Source organism: Oncorhynchus keta, chromosome 27 (genome assembly GCF_023373465.1).
Source record: "Oncorhynchus keta strain PuntledgeMale-10-30-2019 chromosome 27, Oket_V2, whole genome shotgun sequence".
NCBI lineage: Eukaryota > Metazoa > Chordata > Actinopteri > Salmoniformes > Salmonidae > Oncorhynchus > Oncorhynchus keta.
The window spans coordinates 3528078-3536132 of NC_068447.1; the positions used below are offsets into that span (position 1 = coordinate 3528078).

Genomic DNA, 8055 nt, shown 5'->3' on the forward strand with positions numbered 1-8055 from the left:
GCCCTGAGGACAGAGGGACATGGATCTAGGAGATGCTTCCAGCCCGCCCTGAGGACAGAGGGACATGGATCTAGGAGAGGATTCCAGCCCGCCCTGAGGACAGAGGGACATGGATCTAGGAGAGGATTCCAGCCCGCCCTGAGGACAGAGGGACATGGATCTAGGAGAGGATTCCAGCCCGCTCTGGGGACAGAGGGACATGGATCTAGGAGAGGATTCCAGCCCGCTCTGAGGACAGAGGGACATGGATCTAGGAGATGCTTCCAGCCCGCTCTGAGGACAGAGGGACATGGATCTAGGAGAGGATTCCAGCCCGCCCTGAGGACAGAGGGACATGGATCTAGGAGAGGATTCCAGCCCGCTCTGGGGACAGAGGGACATGGATCTAGGAGAGGATTCCAGCCCGCTCTGAGGACAGAGGGACATGGATCTAGGAGAGGATTCCAGCCCGCTCTGGGGACAGAGGGACATGGATCTAGGAGAGGATTCCAGCCCACTCTGGGGACAGAGGGACATGGATCTAGAAGATGCTTCCAGCCCGCCCTGAGGACAGAGGGACATAGATCTAGGAGATGCTTCCAGCCCGCCCTGAGGACAGAGGGACATGGATCTAGGAGAGGATTCCAGCCCGCTCTGGGGACAGAGGGACACGTGACACAGGAAAGGGTGAAACTAATGATCACCGTTGATGTTGTTTTAGAGGATGCAGTCTGTTAGTTCTTGCTGCAAGATGTCTGATAGGTTGGAGAACGTCCTCTGGAAGTTGTCATAATTACTGTGCAAGTCTACAGAAGGGGGTGAGATCCATAGGTTTTGTATTGAAGTATGATTCATTTGCATGGGGCGGCAGGTAGCCTAATGGTTAGCGCGTTGGGCAAGTAACCGAAAGGTTTCTAGATCGAATCCCCGAGCTGACAAGGTAAAAATCTGTCATTCTGCCCCTGAACAAGGCAGTTAACCCACTGTTCCTAGGCTGTCATTGTAAATAAGAATTTGAACTTAACTACACCCAAACAAGGGCACTGCGTTCATCCACCTCTGGCCTGCTCGCCTCCCTACCACTGAGGAAGTACAGTTCCCGCTCAGCCCAGTCAAAACTGTTCGCTGCTCTGGCCCCCAATGGTGGAACAAACTCCCTCACGACGCCAGGACAGCGGAGTCAATCACCACCTTCCGGAGACACCTGAAACCCCACCTCTTTAAGGAATACCTAGGATAGGATAAGTAATCCTTCTCCCCCCTTTAAGATTTAGATGCACTATTGTAAAGTGACTATTCTACTGGATGTCATAAGGTGAATGCACCAATTTGTAAGTCGCTCTGGATAAGAGCGTCTGCTAAATGACTTAAATGTAAATGTTAAATGTAACTGACTTGCCTAGTTAAATTTTAAAAAGTCAATGTACCCAGAGGAGGATGGAAGCTAGCTGTCCTCCGGCTACACCTTGTTGCTACCCTACAGAGTGCTGTTGAGGCTACTGTAGACCTTCATCACCATGTTTTAATCAATTATTTGGTGCATTTAAATATATTTTGTATAGTTTTATCTAAACTTTTTACTTGAATGTTTCACTATTTTAATATTTCTGAAATTCACTTTCGTCCTCTGAGGAGCCTCTCCTGACACACACTGGCGATCATACCAGACAGAGAGCTAATGGGATTTAAAGTGTTGCAAACAAACCTCACCTCTCCAGACCTCTGTCTCATCCTCTCTTCTTCCTGTTTCCTTCCTGTCTGCTGCGGTAATGGGATTCTGGGTAAGTTCAACAGTATTCTGGATAGTTCAAGTCCCAAGTGTGAATTGCAAATGGCACCCTATTCCCTATGTAGTGCATTACTTTTGACCCTATGTAAGGGAATAGGGTGCCACTGAAGACGCACACTGGGTAGTTCAAGTCTTGCAGAAGTACCAGACAGAATAGAAATGTATGATTCGTTAGCTTGGTTTTTCTTTGATTAATCCTCTCCCACATTGTCAAACTATTGCTGTGTTCACACTTCAAGATTTGCTGGCCATTTGCTGGTTTGCTAAAATTCTAATAGTTCACCAAATTTCAGTTGACATGATAAAACATTGTTACCATCTAATACCACTGTGATTGTTTCGGGGGAGGTGTTCTACTCTATTTTTCCTCCCCAATATCTATGTTGTCTCAACGCTGTACCTCCCCAACGGGCGGCGAAGGTTGAGTCACGTGTCCTCTGAAACATGACCCGCCAAACCGAGCTTCTTCTTAACACCCGCCCGCTTAACCCGGAAGCCAGCCGTACCAATGTGTCGGGGGAAACACCGTTCAGCTGATGACCGAGGTCAGCCTGCTGGCGCCCGATCCACCACAGGTGAGTCGCTAGAGCACGATGAGCCAAGTAAAGCCCGCCAAAACCTCCCCTAACCCGGACACTGGACTCCCGATCACGGCCAAATACAGTCTGGGATCGAACCTGGGTCTGTAGTGTAGTGCCTTATACCGCTGCGCCACTCGGGAGGCCCTGTGAAATATATTTTCAATAACCAAAAATTATGTATTTTCAGCTGTTTGAAGCTGGTGTACAAAACCGAATGTAAAAGATGCAAAAACATAACTCAAGAATGGAAAACATAGAAATAGTACACATAGAACACATCTACCACTTCTTAGACTTTCTTTCAATGAGAATGACAGATCTATTACTCACGTTTCCATGTGAATCCGGCCGGGTCGCCCCAAAAAACGTACATACTACAGCTTTAAATACTTGTTGTTCTGGGCCACTCTGTAATGAAATGACGAGCCTTAATGATTAGTGGCAGGAGGCCATTTTGTAATGAAATGAGGAGCCTGAATGATTAGTGGCAGGAGGCCACTTTGTAATGAATTGAGGAGCCTGAATGATTAGTGGCAGGAGGCCATTTTGTAATGAAATGAGGAGCCTGAATGATTCGTGGCAGGAGGCCACTTTGTAATGAAATGAGGAGCCTGAATGATTAGTGGCAGGAGGCCATTTTGGAATGAAATGAGGAGCCTGAATGATTAGTGGCAGGAGGCCATTTTGGAATGAAATGAGGAGCCTGAATGATTAGTGGCAGGAGGCCATTTTGTAATGAATTGAGGAGCCTGAATGATTAGTGGCAGGAGGCCATTTTGTAATGAAATGAGGAGCCTGAATGATTAGTGGCAGGAGGCCATTTTGGAATGAAATGAGGAGCCTGAATGATTAGTGGCAGGAGGCCATTTTGGAATGAAACGAGGAGCCTGAATGATTAGTGGCAGGAGGCCATTTTGGAATGAAATGAGGAGCCTGAATGATTAGTGGCAGGAGGCCATTTTGGAATGAAACGAGGAGCCTGAATGATTAGTGGCAGGAGGCCATTTTGGAATGAAATGAGGAGCCTGAATGATTAGTGGCAGGAGGCCATTTTGGAATGAAATGAGGAGCCTGAATGATTCGTGGCAGGAGGCCATTTTGGAATGAAACGAGGAGCCTGAATGATTAGTGGCAGGAGGCCATTTTGGAATGAAATGAGGAGCCTGAATGATTAGTGGCAGGAGGCCATTTTGGAATGAAACGAGGAGCCTGAATGATTAGTGGCAGGAGGCCATTTTGGAATGAAACGAGGAGCCTGAATGATTCGTGGCAGGAGGCCATTTTGGAATGAAACGAGGAGCCTGAATGATTAGTGGCAGGAGGCCATTTTGGAATGAAACGAGGAGCCTGAATGATTCGTGGCAGGAGGCCATTTTGGAATGAAACGAGGAGCCTGAATGATTAGTGGCAGGAGGCCATTTTGGAATGAAACGAGGAGCCTGAATGATTAGTGGCAGGAGGCCATTTTGCAGATGAATGGTGCTTCTGTCAACATTCTGATTTATAATCTTCTCATTTCAAAACAAATTAGATGTCTCAGCTCCAACATGAGTAATACTAATTACTAATCAGCAAGCCTCTCCAGTGTAAGTGCATTGCTATCCTACTACAGAACTTTCAGTGGCCTCTTTAAATGGAGCCAGTTGCCTTCAAACCTGGGTTCAAATACTATTTGAAATACGTAATTGAGCTTTTCTGCCGTTAAGAAGCAATGGAATAGTCACAAGACTACAACGCCTGCCTACACAGCACCAGAGTCAAGCTTTAGCGAACGCTTGAAGTCTTTTTAAAGTAGTTTTGCATGGTATACCTCGGTAATGTCAAGGTACCAAAAAACGTCAAGATACAGTTAAAGTCGGAAGTTTACATACACCTTAGCCAAATACAAATAATCAAATGGCAGACTACTCAGGCTATTTACATTGTCCCCCGCATCTTTTACTCTGCTGCTACTCTCTGTTTATCATCTATGCATAGTCACTTTAACTCTACCTACATGTACATATTACCTCAATTACCTCCCCCCCGCACATTGACTGGCACATTGACTCATTACCGGTACCCCAGTATATAATGAATTGATAGCTACTGTTGTATGGTAAACTATGGCAATGTGTGAAAAGCTTGTGAAAGTATTGTAGTGTAACCTTCAGTAGGGTTCACAATCATAGACAAGGCAGTGGAGGGGAAATGATACAGTTTTTTAAGCAAATTGTCTGTAATTCTATGAATTTTGACATTTTGGCTAAGCGCTGTGTTCTTATCAGTTATGTGTATATTTTAGATTGTTGATGCTACGAAGGCGCCAGTCGGCCATATTGAAACTCCCCATTGGGAGCAGTCTTCAGGAATGAATGTAATTCTACAGTATTTCAATTAAATGTCTCAAGGACAATATTACATGTATTGTTGTAGTGGGGACAGTAACATTCATCTCACATATAACATATATATATATACTACAATATATACTTTATGGAAAATGTTTATGAATATATATATAGTACCAGTCAAAGTTTTAGAACACCTACTCATTCAAGGGTTTTTCTTTATTTTTACTATTTTCTACATTGTAGAATAATAGTGACGACATCAACACTATGAAATAACACATATGGAATCATGTAGTAACCAAAAATTGTTAAACAAATCTAAATATTTTTTAAATTTGAGATTTTTCAAAGTAGCCACCCTTTGCCTTGATGACAGCTTTGCACACTCTTGGCATTCTCTCAACCAGCTTCATGAGGTAGTCACCTGGAATGCATTTCAATTAACAGGTGTGCCTTGTTAAAATAACATTTTTAGATTTTCATTCCTTCTTAATGCATTTCTGCCAATCAGTTGTTTTGTGACAAGGTAGGGGTGGTATGCAGAAGATAGACCTATTTAATAAAATACCATAAAGTCCACATTATGGCAAGAACAGCTCAAATAAGCAAAGAGAAACAACAGTCCATCATTACTTTAAGACATGAAGGTCAGTCCATCATTACTTTAAGACATGAAGGTCAGTCCATCATTACTTTAAGACATGAAGGTCAGTCCATCATTACTTTAAGACATGAAGGTCAGTACATCATTACTTTAAGACATGAAGGTCAGTACATCATTACTTTAAGACATGAAGGTCAGTCCATCATTACTTTAAGACATGAAGGTCAGTCCATCATTACTTTAAGACATGAAGGTCAGTCCATCATTACTTTAAGACGTGAAGGTCAGTACATCATTACTTTAAGACGTGAAGGTCAGTACATCATTACTTTAAGACATGAAGGTCAGTACATCATTACTTTAAGACGTGAAGGTCAGTACATCATTACTTTAAGACGTGAAGGTCAGTCCATCATTACTTTAAGACGTGAAGGTCAGTCCATCATTACTTTAAGACGTGAAGGTCAGTACATCATTACTTTAAGACGTGAAGGTCAGTACATCATTACTTTAAGACATGAAGGTCAGTCCATCATTACTTTAAGACATGAAGGTCAGTACATCATTACTTTAAGACGTGAAGGTCAGTCCATCATTACTTTAAGACATGAAGGTCAGTCCATCATTACTTTAAGACGTGAAGGTCAGTACATCATGACTTTAAGACATGAAGGTCAGTCCATCATTACTTTAAGACATGAAGGTCAGTACATCATTACTTTAAGACATGAATGTCAGTCCATCATTACTTTAAGACATGAAGGTCAGTCCATCATGACTTTAAGACGTGAAGGTCAGTCCATCATTACTTTAAGACATGAAGGTCAGTACATCATTACTTTAAGACATGAAGGTCAGTCCATCATTACTTTAAGACATGAAGGTCAGTACATCATTACTTTAAGACATGAAGGTCAGTCCATCATTACTGTAAGACGTGAAGGTCAGTCCATCATTACTTTGAGACATGAAGGTCAGTCCATCATTACTTTAAGACATGAAGGTCAGTACATCATTACTTTAAGACATGAAGGTCAGTCCATCATTACTTTAAGACATGAAGGTCAGTCCATCATTACTTTAAGACATGAAGGTCAGTACATCATTACTTTAAGACATGAAGGTCAGTCCATCATTACTTTAAGACATGAAGGTCAGTACATCATTACTTTAAGACATGAAGGTCAGTCCATCATTACTTTAAGACATGAAGGTCAGTACATCATTACTTTAAGACATGAAGGTCAGTACATCATTACTTTAAGACATGAAGGTCAGTACATCATTACTTTAAGACATGAAGGTCAGTCCATCATTACTTTAAGACATGAAGGTCAGTCCATCATTACTTTAAGACATGAAGGTCAGTCCATCATTACTTTAAGACATGAAGGTCAGTACATCATTACTTTAAGACATGAAGGTCAGTCCATCATTACTTTAAGACATGAAGGTCAGTACATCATTACTTTAAGACATGAAGGTCAGTACATCATTACTTTAAGACATGAAGGTCAGTCCATCATTACTTTAAGACATGAAGGTCAGTACATCATTACTTTAAGACATGAAGGTCAGTCCATCATTACTTTAAGACATGAAGGTCAGTCCATCATTACTTTAAGACATGAAGGTCAGTCCATCATTACTTTAAGACATGAAGGTCAGTCCATCATTACTTTAAGACATGAAGGTCAGTCCATCATTACTTTAAGACATGAAGGTCAGTCCATCATTACTTTAAGACATGAAGGTCAGTCCATCATTACTTTAAGACATGAAGGTCAGTACATCATTACTTTAAGACATGAAGGTCAGTCCATCATTACTTTAAGACATGAAGGTCAGTACATCATTACTTTAAGACATGAAGGTCAGTCCATCATTACTTTAAGACATGAAGGTCAGTCCATCATTACTTTAAGACATGAAGGTCAGTCAATACAGAACATTCCAAGAACTTTGAAAGTTCCTTCAAGTGCTGTCTCTAAAACCATCAGCGCTGTGATGCAACAGTCTCTCATGAGGACCACCACAGGAAAGGAAGACCCAGAGTTACCTCTGCTGCAGAGGATCAGTTCATTAGAGTTAACTGAACCTCAGATTGCAGCCCAAATAAAGGCTTCACAGAGTTCAAATAACAGACACAGCTCTTCAGAGGAGACTGGATGAATCAGGTCTTCATGGTCGAATTGCTGCAAAGAAACCACTACTAATGGACACCAATAATAAGAAGAGACTTGCTTGGGCCAAGAAACATGAGCAATGGACATTAGACATTCTGCAGCAATAAGCCATCCCATCTAGTTTGTGCTTAGTTGGACAACCATTTGTTTTTCAACAGGACAATGACCCAACACACCTCCAGGCGGTGTGAGGGCTATTTGACCAATAAGGAGAGTGATGGAGTGCTGCATCAGATGACCTGGCCTCCATAATCAACCCAACCCAATTGAGATGGTTTGGGAAGAGTTGGACCACAAAGTGAAGAAAAATCAGCCAACAAATGCTCAGCATATGTGGGAACTACTTCAAAACAGTTGAAAATGGCCTCCTTAGTGGCGTAGTGGTCTAAGGCACTGCATCGCAATGCTAGCTATGCTAGTAGAGATCCTGTTTCGAGTCCAGGCACTGTCTCAGCCGGCCGTGATCGGGAGACCCATGGGGCAGCGTACAATTTGCCAAGCGTCATCTGGGTTAGGGGTGTGGTTTGGCCGGCAGGAATGTTCTTGTCCCTTTGCGCTCGAGCCACTCCTTTGGCGGGCCGGG

General features: G+C 42.7%; 1 long non-coding RNA gene across 4 annotated transcripts; it reads left to right on the plus strand.

Moving 5' to 3' along the window:
• Window positions 1-5330: 5330 nt before the first annotated feature.
• LOC127912570 (uncharacterized) lies at window positions 5331-7214 on the plus strand. 4 transcript variants are annotated; one of them, XR_008083290.1, is made up of 6 exons: window positions 5331-5419; window positions 5480-5569; window positions 5600-5689; window positions 6260-6349; window positions 6560-6619; window positions 6770-7214. It is a non-coding gene; the product is annotated as an uncharacterized LOC127912570 (long non-coding RNA). The 4 variants fall into 4 exon arrangements; XR_008083291.1 differs by lacking the exons at window positions 5480-5569; window positions 5600-5689 and adding an exon at window positions 5840-5869 and having other exon boundaries at window positions 5361-5479; XR_008083292.1 differs by lacking the exon at window positions 5480-5569 and having other exon boundaries at window positions 5361-5449; window positions 5600-5659.
• Window positions 7215-8055: the final 841 nt, after the last annotated feature.